This window comes from Pseudorca crassidens, chromosome 6 (assembly GCF_039906515.1).
Source record: "Pseudorca crassidens isolate mPseCra1 chromosome 6, mPseCra1.hap1, whole genome shotgun sequence".
Classification (NCBI taxonomy): domain Eukaryota; kingdom Metazoa; phylum Chordata; class Mammalia; order Artiodactyla; family Delphinidae; genus Pseudorca; species Pseudorca crassidens.
Window position 1 is genome coordinate 77,753,351 of NC_090301.1, and position 15,023 is coordinate 77,768,373.

The following is a 15,023-nucleotide window of genomic DNA, read 5'->3' on the forward strand; positions in this document are numbered from 1 at the left end:
AAAGTGTAGAAACCTCTGGTCTAGATTACATCCACGCTTTCCTCCTATCACACCTGATTACAGCTTTCTGGAGGTATTCTAAAATAAAAGGAACCTCTATAAAGAATTTTAAACTTTCATCTTGAGCCATATATGTGAAGTTGACTTGAGAAAAATATACATAAATTTTTTTCAACTAGATATATAAAATTTTATCATGAAGAGATTTTTCTGGGGTTCCATGTAAACAAAGTATCACATGATATGTATCACCCTAATCACCCTCGTAAACAAACTTCATTTTAGATCATTTTTTTTTCACGTGTAGTTTCTAAAGAAATCTTTCAGGCTAAACACTGTGCTTCAAAAACCACAGAACTTAGTTTTGTGATAGAGTATTATTCAGAAAGCCCTGCGGTTCTGGCATAATTATTAACAGTGCCTTTCACTCTTAAAAGTACTCCGATGTGGAAGATTAATTTATGGCCACCCTATCTTAAAGAACAATCACATGCTGAAGAAATTAAGATATGATTGTTTATTTGGAACAAAGCAAGAGTGAAAATTGTAAGACTGGATTTTAGTTTTTAAAAAACCCAATAGCAGACACTCAAACGACTAGGCTGGGGGGCTTCCCTGGTGGCGCAGTGGTTGAGAGTCCGGCTGCCGATGCAGGGGACACGGGTTCGTGCCCCGGTCCGGGAAGATCCCACATGCCGTGGAGCGGCTGGGCCCGTGAGCCATGGCCACTAAGCCTGCGTGTCCGGAGCCTGTGCTTCGCAACGGGAGAGGCCACAGCAGTGAGAGGCCTGCGTACCGGAAAAAAAAAAAAGTAAAAAGTAAAAAGACCAGGCTGGGACCAGATGACCCTTAGTATCCTCCTTCTAATCCTGCAGTCCTGTGACTCTGAAGTCACTGGGGGTAAACAGTGAATCAGTACTTCCAGTGGCCAGACCTACTGATGACATCAGGCTCTGCACTTTGCACATTCTACACAGGTTTTTAATAAATTGTTAATAATAATTAATGATTTGTAATAATAATAATCCATAATAATGTCAAGTAATAACTTGGCTTTACTTAAAGGAAATACCCCAAGAAAAGCAATTTATTCTAAATTCTCATTTGTTCAAAGGTTTTTCATATTTCACTTTATTTATCCAATTCACTGCAATTGGATCTTTTCACTAATTCCACCAATCTTTTTTCTTCTAACTCTCCAACTCACCCTCAAGCAAATCCTAATTGTTTTTTCATAGAAAAACACACTTCTTATACACCAACACTTTACTTCCTTCCCAAGAAATTCACTGACTGGAAAGTTTTCATGTTGTCTCCTGTTCTCTAAAAATGAAAGACAAAACGATTTTTTTTTTCTCCTCATCAAACCTCTTATGCCTCAGGGTGAAAAAAAAAAAATCTTTTGACTTAGTAAAATACAGACTTCTAAAGATTTGACTTAGTAAAATACAGACTCCTAAAGAATAAGCATACTCATGTCTGACTGTCCATAACACCCAGGCCAAAAATACTACAAATAATTTCAGCTAAATAGAGGGAAATATCATGAGATATCTTCCCTCCATTTCTGCTGAACTGTGCTTCAAATGTGACAGTATTTCAAGACAAAGTTAATTCACTGGTTTCATTCTTGCTTTTCCCTACAACTTAGTACTTTCCACATTTAAGGCCTAAGATGAAGGTAAATAACAGGGGCATTTCCCTGAATGTCCTCAGTGGTATGAACATGCAGATATGCACATTCCTAGGCCCCAGCCCAGAAGTACTAACTCAGGAGCCCTGGGATCCAAGCCCAGGAATCCACACCGCCTGCAAATCTCTGGGGGAATCCTCATATACATAAGGTTTGAAGATATGATTAAAAAAAAAAAAAGGTGCCTCCGTGCATAACCGAGAGGCTTGATTCAGTACATAGCCCATTTACTCTTTTCTTTTACAGTTTTGAGCATGAATACATTTATATATTTTTTTAACATCTTCAATGGAGTATAACTGCTTCACAATGCTGTGTTAGTTTTCTGTATAACAAAGTGAATCAGCTCTATGTATACATATGTCCCCATATCTCCTCCCTCTTGCGTCTCCCTCCCACCCTCCCTATCCCACCCCTCTAGGTGGTCACAAAGCACCGAGCTGATCTCCCTGTGCTATGCAGCTGCTTCCCACTAGCTATCTATTTTATGTTTGGTAGTGTATATATGTCAATGCCACTCTCTCACTTCGTCCCACTCACCCTTCCTCCTCCCCTGCATTTGTATTTTTAAAAAGCATAAAATAAGAAACAGCTATGAGGGAGACAGACAGGTTTTTAAGAAGTCTCCCTGCATGTGGATAGGAGGAACCAGGGGAAAGGAAGTAAAAATCAGAAATGGACCAACAGCTTCTCACTGTGAAAAATGTACAAACAGATCACCTACCAGAAGCAAGGGTAGAAACTCATTTGTAGAAACTCAGCTTGGCTCTTATTTTAAGGATTTTTCCTTCTATACTATCATACTTTCCCCAAATTTGCAGACCCTTAGTAAAGAACCCCAACAGCTCATTCCTATCTGCAGTTCCCTCCTTATGAGAATCTATGGTCCAGGTAAATAACATTCTTGATAACACACTAAAGTATTTTGCTCCACTAGCTGTCTTCTCAGCACAGCCACCTAACAAACCCCGAAATCTAGACAAACTTGGTTACCAAATCCGCCCACCCAGGTATGTAAGCAGCATTGCTACAGGGTACCACCAACAGGTTAACCTGTTTACTACAGAGTGACAACCACCACTTCTCAATGGCACTCAACACTGCCCATCCAACCGTCCTCATTTCTCTGACCAACTCGCTCTGCATACACACTGCATTAACCCTTTCCAGTCTCTTCAAATCTCTGTCCCCTCTCCTCATTCCCTCGTCAATCTAGCCTCACCTGCTATGCCTCACAAAGGAAATGAATGAATGCCTTTCCACCAAAACTCTCTCTACTTCCCGCTAGGAAATGTACAAACCTACCACACAGCTGTACCCTCCTCTTCCCTCTCCTCACTGTAAATAAAGGAAGTATTTCTTCCTGTCTTTGGAGACCATCCTATCCTGTATTCTTTACTCACAGGGCCATTGTGAAAAATAAAGGTTAGATCCATGCACAACGAGTGGTACATTAAAAATTATTCAGTAAATCGTAATCGTTTTCACTAGTAAGGTTTCCAGTAGAGCTCTGTACAAGTGGGAGCTCCAGGGATGAAACAATCCCATATTCAAATAGCGAGAGAGAATCAGGTAAACATGTACTTCAAACAAAATGCTCACTGCTACCACCTTCCTCCAAACCTGGGAAATAACCCAAATATTCATCTCCACGAGAAAAACTTACCTCACAGCTCAGTATGAAAAAGAAAAGGTAAAAAGTTGAGGCACCAATATTTTGTTGTCTTTGCTGATTTTAGAATTCCTCTGGACTACTTTTAAATGGTGGGATACAATAGTGAAAACTAATCCTATACCTTCCTCTCCATACTTGTTATGATACACTCACTTACCAGTTTCTCTTTTGGGAAACCGTAGCTTATGAAATTTAAATGACCTAGAGCATTTGGATCACATTCAAAGTATACACCATACCTTGCTGCCAATATCTAAATCACAGGGTGCACAGGACGTCAATAGAGAAACAGTACAGCGCACACATTCATAAGACCCACACGGCAATCTTCCTTCTAGATGGAGTCTTGATAATTAATCTCTCAAAAAGAAAGAAAGAAAAAGGAAAAAAAAAAAGCTAGACAAATGTATACAGAGTGAAACAGATTATTCAACTTGTTAAAGCCAGAGACACAAATCAGGCTCTTTGCTCATTGCTGTGTAAATATTCCTAAAGCCCTCTCACTCAAAACCCTGGACAGCCTAGGGATTTCACTTCTCAGGCATCAGAGTAAGCTGAGTGGTTCAGGCTGGAGCCTCTGTACTGGCTGCTCACTCAAGGTAACTTGAAAAAATGAACAGAGCCTTGGTTACCGTGTCCATCAACCCACCTGGTGCCCTCAATATCAGCTCAGACTTATGCTTTTAAGTTACAAACCATGTCTTTTAGAAAAACCAGAGGTACATTTTCCAAGCTACCTTTTAGGAAGGTTTCACTGAATGTAGGGAAAAACTACCTTCTTCCCAGACCCCCACCAGTCATTGTATGAAAGCAATTACAATCTTACATCAACAATATAGTAAGGATACAAATCTCAGAAAAAAAATAATAAGTCCTGAGTTAAATAAATTTAGCTTTAAGAAAGCATATTACACCATGAACTTCCATTTAGGAACTACCTACCTACATGGTTTGACTGCAGGGGCACTGCAGACCTAAAGAGGCGTTTTTATCGCCCACAAAACTCTTAAAACTGTGAAATGTTACGAGATGTGGAAGATTTCATGTAAGAAACCAAATTTCTGCCTTCTTGTAAAACTCCGGAAGGCCCTGCGACTCTGGCCTGCCTCGCCGGCGTAGGCTAACGCTGAGTGGCCGGTCCCATGGTCGGGCATTTACTCTCTGGCTTACCAAGGAGCCACCACTCCCTTCTGTCTTAAATCCAGGCAGTGTTACCAATTTAAGGAACCCACCCTACCCCTGCAGAGCTTCTATCCCTGTTTGAAGGCATTGTTAGGGGCCTGAGGTATGGCAGAGGGTACGGGATCTATTTGAAACATTCAGCGGCTATTGATTCTTCAGCAGAACAAACCTCAGGTGTTTTCTGAGGAAAGGTTTTGAGGGAGTATATGGGAAGGTACTCAGGACTAAGTGGAAACAAGGAGGGGAAATACAATAAAGTTTAGCCCCCAAGTCAATTTTGCTGGGAAAACAACAATCTGTTTTCTTTTTTTTTTTTTTTTTTTTTGCGGTACGCGGGCCTCTCACTGTTGTGGCCTCTCCCGTTGCAGAGCACACGCTCTGGACGCGCAGGCTCAGCGGCCATGGCTCACGGGTGCAGCCGCTCCGCGGCATGTGGGATCTTCCCGGACCGGGGCACGAACCTGTGTCCCCTGCATCGGCAGGCGGACTCTCAACCACCAGGGAAGCCCTGTTTTCCTTTTGATAAAAGACGTGTTGTACAAAGAGCATCAGACTGATTTCTTTCAGTTTATTTGAGAGGACAACTTAGTTCTCACTCTCTGGCTCTCTTGGTGGGCCAGAAATAATCCAATGACCGTTATCACAGTTTGTCAATTTTCCTCTGGGTGTTGCCTATAACAACATGTTATCTTCAGAGATTCCCCACCCAAGTGGTCCTGCTCTGAGTTCAGCACTGTCTGATTTACTGTTCTGCTTTCATTAACATCGTGTGAGCTCTAATAACATTAGACATTGCTTCAGAGGTCACAATTCTATCCCAACTGTGCAAAAGAGAAAGCAGCAGTAAAACTCAGATGAATTCTGTAATCAATCCAGAGTTGGGTTTGGGGTAACACAGTACAACTTAATTCTCCAGAAACCAGTATCAAGAGAACCAAAAGCGCCAGATTACCAAAATAACAAAAACAAGAACTTATAACTCAATATGCTGCTAGCTAATACATGCTCACACCAATATGTTCTTCTCAATCACACATTTTCTAGGCTTGTGCCACAGAAGAGAATCTTATTAGAATCACAATCCTGGAGGGCTGATGGCCAAATCTGCCCATCATCCACTGGTAGAAACTCATTCGCACCCAAGCTTCCTCAAATAGACTAGAACCAACTCAGGTTTAAAAGACACACACCTTGAAAGAGCCTGTATTAGGGCCAAAGGGATCTATAACCAAGTCAGGAAATCCTTTCACAAATTAGGTATTCTCAGTTCTCTCCATTCTAGTGATTTCTTTGATGTAGATTTTGGTTATTAACTAATTCACGGTCATGAAAAATTCTAGAGCTGTATTACATAAGGTCCTGGACATCAGGAACCCCAGCACTGCAAACACTCGGCTATCCTCCAAAACAGCAAGTCAAAGCCCTGTAGACCAGGAGGCCAGGCTTCAAAGCAGTCATCTTCAGGATTCCTGACCACTATTTAGAAAATACTATCAGTGCAAATTCTGACCATTCATTTGTTCATTTCATTTTCCTGAACTTCAACAGCTTTTCAGCTGTTGAATTCCAGTGAGCTTGAAGGGACACCCTGAATACTGATCCTCTAGGATCTACACTATCGTCACTAATACTCTCCAATGGGCAGACATTCACTCCCTAATCAGGCTTAATGGGAAACGTAGCTTACCAAGCTCCCGGAGAAGAAAAGTTGTTTATTAACTCTCACTTTTTCTATTTAAAGAATGCCATTGGTTCCTCCCATCCTGCTTAGGTTATAAATAGCCAAAGGTCCCCCTTCCCTCATGCTTATTGCCTTACAGAAAGCCATATATTCACCATTAGGGCCTCTATATTTACAAAGATGCCAAATATCTGCACTAATTAAGTTGATTAAGGAACCATTCCTTCTCTTTCTAAAGTAGGGACCATTTGCCATGTTTTTAATAACACACATAAACGGTAGAGTCTTTGAACTTTCAGGTAAGTTTACCCGTTTGTTTTCAGTACTTTTTTCTTTAATCATCTCCAAAACTCAGTATTCTCAAGATTTTAAAGAAAAAGAGGGGGGGGGGAACACTCCTGCTATAAAAATAGCCATATATTTTACAAAAATTATGCAGAACGAAAAGTCACAAAAACCATGCCAGCAGCAAAACTGAAAACAAAGGATGAAATGCAGATCTGGTAGACTAATGTAATAATGCTGTATGTTGTGTCAACATAGAAACAATACAACTAAAAACAAAAAAGGAGGAAGGGAGAGTAAAAGAGGAAAACAGATTAAGTTCCTTGATTGTTGTACAGGAGATAGGTAAGAGTTAAAGAATACCATTAAAAGCTGACAAACCAGATAATATAATGTTAAATAAGAAACCAGTGGCTGAGGACTTTTTTTTTCTTTTTATAAAACAAAGGCATCCACTAGAACAGAAATTCAGACCTTCCTAAGTACCAAAAATAATCTTTTAATAAATTAAAGAACAAAGACAATACATGTCATAGAGAGGCATAGCAAATATAACAATTCTTTTTTCATAACATCTCATTATATTATGTAAAGTGCATAAGAGTACCTACTGTGTGCTATCTGGTAAGGCAGAAGTCTAAGAGAGTTCCTAAGAAGCCTGCTCTCTGGTGCACATGTCCTGTTATCATTTCCTCCTCTAGAGTGTGAGCAGGAATTAGGAATATGATAGAAGGTCACCTGTGATTAGGTTACATTATATGGCAAAGGTGGAAAGAGGTTATCCTAGGTGGGTCTGATCTAATCAGCCAAGCCCTTAGACTCTACAGTGAGAGAAAAAAAGTAGACAGAAAAATTTTAAGCAGCAGGGACACTCTCCTGTTGGACTTGAAGAGGCCAACAGTATGTGTAGAGAAGGCCATGTGCCAGGGAGTGGTAGGCAGCTTCTAGGAGATGAAGGCTTCGTCTCACGATCACAAGGAAGTGAATTCTGTCAACAACCAGTGAGCCTGGAGGAGGACCCCAGGCCTCAGCTGAGATCATGGCCCTGGCCCACAAGGTGATTCCAGCCTGTTGAGACCCTGAGCAGAGGACCCAGCTAAGATATGTTCAACCCCCTGACCCAGGGAAACTGTGAGATAATAAATTTGTGTGGTTTTCAGCCACTAAGTCTATGGTAATTTTTGTGCAGCAATAGAAAACCAAGAAATATATCACCTTTCACATAAGAAAGAAATAAGGAAATACCTATGTGTCTACTAATTTGTGCAAATATATATATATATATATACAGGAAGGATAAGCTAGGAAGTAACGAGATTATTTACCTATAGAGAAAGGGTGGGAAAGAGGGGGGAAAGAATGGGGGAATGGGAAAGAGGTAGAAGGGATGAGGAGAAAATGACCCTTTCTGAATACACTTTTTATATAATTACAACTCCTAGAACTAAGGCAATATTTCACATAGCCTAACAATAAATAATTAAAACCAACTAGGATTTGGCAGGAATCAAAACAGTAATAAGTGAACCTAACTGTACTACAGATGAATAACAAAAGCCCACCGAAGTGGGTAGAGAAGAAAAGAACTAACCCAGATAACTTTGGAAAACACTAATCTGACTAAATACTCTAATGCTGAAAAAAAAAATTGTCCACAAATATTGTATCCTAGCGAGTAAATTTTTTTCTCCCAGGAATATATGTTAGCATTCTCAAACTACTTTATGTGTAGTTTAGGATTGTACAAATAAGTAAATATACTGTGGCTAATGAAAGCCAGGTTTCTCACTTTCAGAGAAAGGAGTTACAAATAAAGGGGAAAGCTAGAATGAACCCTGTGGTCTATGATACATAGATACACATGTATACGTACACATATATATTTCCTAACTCCATCTGCTGAGAGGGCCTAGAAGTAATGCTGTCTCAAAAGGAATGGACATACCTAGCACCCAGATTTTGGTTTCTATATATTATACCTTTCTCCAATAAAAGGAACTAGAGCTTCTTGGAGAAATGGCTGATCCCAGGGCTGGAGAAGGAAAAATTCAGGATGAGCCTGGAACATCTTAAAGTGTCACAAAGTTAAAAATGGCCCCTAAAAATGATGGGATTATGTCAAAAGGACACAGGAGCTAAACTGAAGGGGCTCCTGATGGCCAAATCGGGAACAATCTGAGCAACACAAAAAAAATGACACTAACAGATTATAACTCATAGAAAAATATCCACAAGTCTGTACTGATATAAATAATTGAATAAATAATGAGGGGAGAAGGAATAGCTCTTCCTCATGGTAGAACTCCAAGTGATAAAGGAAGGAAGGATGATAGAAGTTTAAAAATCACTACTTGGCAAGCACAACAGCAAAAACTGTTTCAGACAAGGAATCAATGGATGCAAAATTAATGAGCAAAAGTAACATAGCTTCAGAACAGCTACCCGTGTCAATCTTTATTTTATTTATTCATTTATTTTTAATTTATTTATTTTTGACTGCATTTGGTCTTCATTGCTGCGCGTGGACTTTCTCTAGTTTCAGCGAGCAGGGGCTACTCTTTGTTGTGGTGCGCAGGCTTCTCGTTGCGGTGGCTTCTCTTGTTGAGGAGCACCAGCTCTAGGCATGTGGGCTCAGTAGTTGTGGCTCTTGGGCTCTAGAAGCACAGGCTCAGTAGTTGTGGCACACGGGCTTAGTTGCTCTGCGGCATGTGGGATCTTCCCGGACCAGGGCTCGAACCCCTGTCCCCTGCATAGGCAGGCGGATTCTTAACCACTGCGCCATCAGGGAAGTCCTCAATCTTTAGTTTAAAATACTAAACAAAGCATCCTGGTCAACTGACATTTGGTATATGCTGCCTACAGGTGTGTTTGTGTATGCACATGTGTGTATTGGGGTGCATGTGTCTGTCCTGTCACTTCACCTAGGAGGTAAAAATTTTTAGGGCATGAACATCTATCTCATCAATCTTCAAAGTCCCTCTGTCTGGTAATGTGATCTTCACAGAGCAGGAACATGATAAAACTACAGGTGATATGTTCCCATTACATCAAAGGAATTGCCTGGAATAACAGTGGTACTCAATGATTCTTTAACCCTGAATGGCTCTCCTGCTGTCTCTTAGTATTGCTTTTAATAAAAGCTTTTCCTAAAAGAACTCTGAACTCCCCTTTACATTAGGAGACTTTGTATATAATGATAAAAGTAGTGGGCAGACAGCACAGCCAAATAAGGTGTTCCAGTGAAGAATTCCCAACTGTTCCATGTATTCCTCAGAACAAATTTTTTCCTTGTTAGTCAAACTGAGCTAAAACAAAAGAGCTGACTTTGTAGGAGTGACTCATGTGTTCCACACACACTATCTACAACACAATAGGTATACAATAAGTATTTGTCAAATATCAATAAATAAAATCTATATGGCCCTGATCATGTGTTTTCAGAGCCAAGAAGCCCAAAGCATACCACGTCACTGTTCTAACAGGCTGATAACCTAGGACTTTCCTTGACAAGAGCCAAGGGACTTGAGAAAGCGCACTTCATAAAACTTTTCACTCTGAATCAAATTTCACTCTGAAATCATCGTGCAATTGTTCGGACAAAAACTCGTTCACCACAATGAGGTTAACATCTTTAAAACAACTGTTGCTTAAACCCAAATGATAATTCTCAGGTCAAATTAGTATCCTTTCTCTCTAGAAGGAGAGAAGCTAGCAGCAATTTAAGAAGTTTTTGTTTAATACCACGAGTTTCTGAAGCCAAATGTAAACACTACTGAAACATGAGAAATGCAATTACACATCAGATCCGAAAACACTGCAGCATTATTATCATGGTGGTAGTTTCCCTATCAATTTGGCTCCCATCTCACTTTGTGTAGTTTATGATCCTTATTTTACCCTCAGGCTCCTTCTGTATTTGATTGCTTTTTATCAGCTTTGTCTCGTTTCTAAAAACACACGTTATTTGGGGTCAGATCTTGACAGTGAACTAGGAAGTACAGCAACACAGAGGTCAATGGCCCTTTATAATTTTGGTCCAACAAAACACCCTACAAAAGGAAAAGCTCACGGCTTCCTGAAGATGGCCCCCTTCCTCCTGTGTCACACTGGCTGGCCCTTGTTTATCTATCATTCGTTTCCCAGCGGCCTCAGTCTGACTTACCCAGTGCTGCATCTGTTCCTGCGGTAGATGGTTAAAAGAATTCACCAGGAACTTCAGCTAGCTTTCTTTTCTTATAAATCAACAATGTGTATTCTCTTTTGTTTTTAACCAAGCCTGTGTCCTCACCAAGCAGGCAACCTGTGTAAGCCAAATGATTTGGTAATACCTGAAATGGGTATTTATGATTTTCTAAGAAAAACTTCAAGATTCTGACTGCCAGCTATCTTACACGCCCAAATTAGAAGTGACTGAGACCATGCATTTTATCAGCACCTTAGTTTCTTTTCTTTCCCCAGTACACATTCTTCTAGAAAGGACAGCTGAGTTTTAAAAGACTCTGCTATCTTTCCTTATAAAGAACATTTTCAGAATTCTCAGGCATTATGTAAAAGGGGAAAAAGATATTAAATTGGAAGCCTATCAAATGCTCAATTTAAAATGAGGACAAGTTCAGTGAGAAAATAGTTCCAACTCTCAACTTCCTCTTTCTCCAGAACACTTTCCATAATTGCACAACAATCTCAGCCTTCTTGAAATTCTTGTAGCTCTTAGAGGCTGCACCATACCATCTATAACCTATTCTTACAAAGCCTATTTTAATCATTAATTGCTTCTAATCATCTAATCACTACTTCACAATGTACTTCTTGTTAATCTAACAAGATTACACATTCTTTAAAGCTAGGAAATAGACATCGACTCTGCTACCCATGATTATGGCTGCTATCAAATTGGGCAGTAGTAGGTACAGAGTTCTTGTTGACTCTGTTTTCATGAAAACTGTTAGAGAGGCAATGAAATAATCTTGCACAACAATGTGATAGGGAAGAAAAAAAATAGAACAGTCACTAACATCTCCGCTATTTTCTTTTTACCACCAACCCATGAAAACTGCTTCTTGGTTAAAACTTTTTTTTTTTTTTTTTTTTTGCAGTACGCGGGCCTCTCCGGTTGCAGAGCACAGGCTCCGGACGCGCAGGCTCAGCGGCCATGACTCACGGGCCCAGCTGCTCCGCAGCATGTGGGATCCTCCCGGACCGGGGCACGAACCTGTGTCCCCTGCATGGGCAGGCGGACTCTCAACCACTGTGCCACCAGGGAAGCCCAAAACAAATTTTAATTAGGAAGTTCAATAAAGTAAAGGAACAATATCTGATTTGTTTAGGTCCTGAGAAAAATTTAGTGTCAGTAGGAACAAGGGATGATTAACACCCCAAAAATGCTAAGACCCCAGATCTTTTAAAATACTAGTTTCTTGTCTGATTCAAAGCTAATTAAGACAACACAATTATGGAAAAGGGTGAAAGATAAGGGGAAGAGGATTTTCCTGGTTCCACTCTGTACTTGAGCATCCCACTTACAAAGCATTAGATTAAAATGGATGAAAAAATTGGTCATTTCAAAGCACTTAAACTAAAATTGTTCTCCAGCTGATAAAAGCCAGAACTGTAAAGACAACAGAGCATATCTATTACTGAGATGACAAAGCCAAAAATATTGAACTAATTTCCTTGCTAAAAAGCATTACTGAAATATTTCTGATACTCTATTTTAGCAAGTGATCTTAAAAAAATCTTCCCTGAAATGAAGTTCCTGTTTTTATAGGCTGACCATGAGCTTCGATTTAATCTATCCCAGTTGCTTTTGAAGGTAGAGATTATTCTAACAAGAAATTACTTAAAGCAAGGAAAGTGTTCTGAGGGCAGAATGAAGAGATGTGTTACACAATGACCATGACTTAAATAGGCAGGACCATCCCTAAACCAGAATTTATTAAACTACTGATCCCCAAAACCCCTTCAATAGGAACAGTGTTAAGTCCCTATTCCATTAAAAAAAAAACACACAATGGCTTGCTTTTCATGATACATAAGTTATTAAGTAGACATATGTACTTTAGATCAGTATCATTCTGTTGTATTACAGAATTCATTTTTAAAACCACTCTTAATAGTCATTATGAAGATAAAATACTTCAAGGAAAGGCGGTAAACAAAGCAAAATTTGAGATGAGCAGGTGAGATTTACGAGACTGGAATTTCTTGTGGCCCATGTGCCTTAACTCTGGTGAATGATCAAGAGGACAAGAGCTTTCAATTCACACCCACTGTCCTTTCCCAAAACTGAATCAGGATAGAAAACAACAGCATCCTGGCAGGCCAGCAGCCACTCAGCTGATGCAAAATGTTTTTCCGGCCTAAGCAGTAATCCCAGTGCCCCTACTCACCCCACCCCGGCCCCCTGACCCCTGAATAACTGTGTAGCAAATTCTGTCTCCAGTTTATACTTGAGCAGAAAAGGGAGCTCATAAATCCAGGGAACTTCCTCCTTAAATCAGGACAGCTTCTTTGCCAGATGCTCGTTTTTACTGGCTTTTTTTCACAATAAAATGGGGGGGATGGAGGTGGGGAGGAGATGAGAACACAATCACTGTACAAGTGATTTCCAAGAGAGAGCAGGAGGCAAGCACAAATATCACCAAACCTCCCTGGGCTCCCCCAAGCAGTACAATAGAGCGACACAGTGAGCTCCAGAAACAGCAGCATTATTTGAAGCAAATGGCAAGCAAGATGGAAGGAATAAAAATAATGTAATGCATTTATGATGATTTTTCCATTTTTGGACACAGCCAGATATTACTTGGCCAGCTAAGTAACACATTTGCCTTTCCATCCCCACCCATCAGTAATTTTTTTTTTAATCTGATGTTCTGTTCACACACTGGTCCATCAACAACTTGATTGGAGCCTGATGATTTTCCTTTTGCTTATTTATTTTCAAGCCTAGGAATTGTCTCCTGAAAATAGTTTTCTCCAATGTGGAAGGCAAGGCCGAATGTGATTCCCAAGTGTAGGCTGTGGCTCATCACCACGGCATGGAATCAACAGGTTTTCTAAGATACACACACACACACACACACACACACACACAATCTGGACCACAGAAGCTGAAGAGACGCATCTGTGGCCTGTGCATGTATCAGAGCCCTTACACTCTTAGCTCAAAAACAGGTCAGCTCAGAGGCCAAAGATTTCCAGGAAAGTTTATGTTCAAGTACATCATAAACTATGGTAGTAAAGTCCTCACAGAATCTGCCTGAGCAGGGTGGTAGTAAGTTTTTAATTTTCAAAGAAAAAACGGAACATAAACACCACAGACCTGCATTTTATTGTCCCTTATCCCCCCAACCCCTAACCCCCTCCTTGCCCTGACCACTTGTTTAACTCATTCCCTTCTGATGCTTTATGTTTAATTCCATCGCACCCATTACTCCCCCGCTTCCTTTTTTGTAAGTTTCCTCATCACCTCTGTCACAGCAAAATTAACAACTTCAGACATTTTTAGTACAAGTTTTATATCTACCCCACTAACAGGCAAAACTAGAGATACGGCATCTGGTTTTCTAAATTAGGGAGATCTAAAAGGGTCTATCACACATTCTCCTCACTTATCCATAAGTAGCAACAAGATGCTAATTTAAAACCCATTCTATTCGTTGTGGTTTATCACTAAAACACAGGAAATGTTTTTATATCCCATAGTGGTAAAATTTTCAGTTCCTATGACTAAAACTCTCAGTATTTTTTTTTTTTTTTTTTTTTGCGGTACGCGGGCCTCTCTCTGTTGTGGCCTCTCCCGTTGCGGAGCACAGGCTCCGGACGCGCAGGCTCAGCGGCCATGGCTCACGGGCCCAGCCGCTCCGCGGCATGTGGGATCTTCCCAGACCGGGGCACGAACCCGTGTCCCCTGCATCGGCAGGCGGACTCTCAACCACTGCGCCACCAGGGAAGCCCTCTCAGTATATTCTGACTGACAAGATTTTTTATTAAAACGATCGATCATGCAAACTTTTCTGACAATAGAATCTTTGGCAGGTCATCTTCACAACATCATCTCTCTCCTAAGCTCAAGATGCAAACTACGCATTTTTTAGAAACTTGTTCAAGTTTAAAATGTTCACTGTAATCCATGAAATAACCTCAGTGCATAGGGGTAAGAAGTTTAGTTTCCACTTCCCACACCCACCTCCTCAAAGGAGATCGTGTGGCAGGCATCCTTCCCCAAATCCTCTGCTCCACCCTGACAAGCATTATGGTTGATACACAGGAAGCACAGAGGATCCACAGCTATCCTGTTTGCTCTGGGGTCAGTCAGCTGTTGCGTTCATCTTGGTTCTTCTTCCATGCTGTTCATTTTCCTTAAACGTCACATCCCTTTTGGTACAGGCAGCCGAGGGAGGGCTTCCTCCACAGTAGCGTAAGGCATTTCTACAGCTGGCCCCTCCCTACAAGGGGGAGGCTGAAAAACAGACTCTTCTAGAGTGGCACTTAGAAGGCATGAAGCA

The 15,023-nt window shown here is 40.7% G+C and overlaps 1 protein-coding gene across 13 annotated transcripts in view; it reads right to left on the minus strand.

The window, feature by feature from the left end:
- Window positions 1-15,023, minus strand: part of FMNL2 (formin like 2) — a 303,592-nt gene that overhangs the window by 145,067 nt on the left and 143,502 nt on the right. The window contains exon 1 of one of the 13 annotated variants that reach the window (XR_010944442.1): window positions 10,679-10,705. The exons of the other annotated variants lie outside the window; for them this stretch is intronic. The gene's annotated coding sequence lies outside the window, so the exon portion shown is untranslated. Of the gene's footprint in view, window positions 1-10,678; window positions 10,706-15,023 lie in introns of those variants that run through there. 13 annotated transcript variants of the gene reach the window in all.